Source organism: Grammomys surdaster, unplaced genomic scaffold (genome assembly GCF_004785775.1).
Source record: "Grammomys surdaster isolate TR1022 unplaced genomic scaffold, NIH_TR_1.0 126219, whole genome shotgun sequence".
NCBI classification, from domain to species: domain Eukaryota; kingdom Metazoa; phylum Chordata; class Mammalia; order Rodentia; family Muridae; genus Grammomys; species Grammomys surdaster.
In genome coordinates this window covers 743,432-745,815 of record NW_021621022.1, presented here as the reverse complement: position 1 = coordinate 745,815, position 2,384 = coordinate 743,432, and positions in this window count along the sequence as shown.

Below are 2,384 nucleotides of genomic sequence, written 5' to 3'. Positions count from 1 at the left end.
GGCTCCAGGGCTTCTGGAACCCTCACTCTTAGAGCTTCTGCTGACTGGCCAGTACTGGCAGGATACTGAGAAAAGAGCTCTTTCGTTCCCTTCTCCGTACCAGAATTGTTTGAGCTCTGAAGTTTGAAAAGCAGTTTCCCCTGTGAGTCCCTCGCTCTCGGGCCAAGCCGCTCAAATACCTGCGGCTTCGCCGCTGCTTGGGAGCTCGCGTGGGTTTCTCTCAGCTATCGTTTCTTCATTCCCCTGGCTCCTTCCGGATACCTGAATGGCTGCGGAGCACCCAAGGGACCAAACAGAGAGGTAAGGACACTATCAGTCCCGGCAGACGCAACCGGGTTGGATCCCCATGTACTGAGCTGGGAAAGCTCTACGAAGGCAATCCGGGCTGCGGGGGTATGGTGGAGTCCAGGGCCGAGCTCAAATCTCAGTTCTCAAAAAAATAAGAATATATCCTGGTCACGCCGATGCGAGGATTCCAACTGACCGCACGTAATCGTGGACTGGCCTTTCCTACGCTGCGTCCAGTTTGAACAAGGCACAGGGAGGGAGCCACAGTTCTCCCATAAGGAGGACTTTGACGGGGCTCCGGCCTGAGCCCCAGACCACAGCTCCCAGAATGACTCAAACCTTTCGATTTTTTTTCCAATTGCGAAGCAGACGTGCTGCTCTGAACTTCCCATGACCTCCTCCGCACCGCGCTCACCGCTCACAAGTAGGAACCCGGCGCGGGATTCCGGAGAAGTCACAGTCGAGCCTCCGGATTGCAGACCATTGGAATGGAGACTGGAGATAAGTGCAGAAAACTGGTGTGTGGTTTACTTTTCTAGAACTATCGAACCCGTCAAAAGAAATGGTCCTGCGGTTACAAACGGCCCCCCTCCATATGTGAAGAGATTTCGTAAGGGCGCGTGTGTGCAAACATTGACACCAAGCTCTTATCACGCATGACGCTTGAATTTCGGTGTAGTGTTGGAGACAAATGCGCTGAATCCAAGTACGCACCTCTGAAAGAATACCACCCCGATTAGGTGCGACTCTTCTTTCCCGAGTGGATCCAGGAGACTGAGACCTGATGCAAGGAGGGGGTCACTTGCTATACCCGCCCAGTCGTTGAGAGAGAGAGAGAGAGAGAGAGAGAGAGAGAGAGAGAGAGAGAGAGGCTGACTGTACTAATTCTCTGCTATTTAGAGAGCAGTACAAAGTTGCCAGGAAACTCACTTTTTGTCTGTTTATTGCCCATGAAAGGGCAACAAAGAAAATAATCTAGGACTAGGTGACCCTGAGCAATGTCGCATAGTGGTTCGGGCCAGCTCTCCGCCTCCAGTGTCTCCACACCCAGGACAGGAGAAGGGCGTAGGTGGCTTTTCCCCCCAGCTCGTGGGTGTTAAACGCTTTCTCCAGTTTCCGATTTTATACCTTTAAAAATGCACTTAAACCTCTATCAAAAAGAAAATCAGTCAAATTGCTTAAAAATACAAATTGCGCTCTGACAGATACAAGGTCAAGATAGGTCAGCAGTGGGCGGAGACTGCTCCACCAGAGATGATAGAAATGAGTAACAACCCACAAATTTCGTTCTTACTAAAGAAATAGGCAAAGGGAATCAAAAGATAATAGTTACTATTACTGTCACTGAAAAATTCGAATTAATTTGATGTGTTTCAGATTTATATGTATGTAATCACAGTACTTTTATTCTACCTAACTATTTCCATTAAGCTTTAATATATCTTATTAAAGTTTCCTGGGTAAATTTTGTGAGTTTTTGTGAGTGGAGATTACCTTAACCAGAAGCGAAGTTTAACATAATTTCCTTACACACTGGGAAGTCTGTATCTTCTGCCAACATTTTTAAGGGCAGGAAGAAGTGAAAGGAGTTAAGGAGACTTAAGTGCTCAGTAAGCACCTACTACGTGCAGGCACCGGATAAGACTAGCTTAAACATTTTATTTCACATTAATAACTGCCTATTCATAAAAGATCTTTTTAAAAAACCTGAAGTTTCCATCTTCTTCCTCCAAACTAAGGTGTACAGTTAACATAATTTCATTTTATTCGTAAGAATTTCGTTTTTAATACTTCCTTATTGGAAGTGAAAAACAGCCAAAGAAAATGAGAAGATCCATACTTAGCAATATTTTTTTTCAAAAAAAAAACGGATTACACTGTTTAGTATTCATATTATCCTCGAAAAAAGCGGAGTTGTGGCTTAGCACATGGTGATTTTTTTTCCCTAACTCTTTAAGTTCCTGTAAAAAAATAAAGCAGCATCTGTATCGGGAAGGAGACCAAGGAGACCGAGCTTGTAATTGGGAACACGTCGTTGTTGGGGGAAGGGAAGGGAAGGGAAGGGAAGGGAAGGGAAGGGAAGGGAAGGGAAGGTC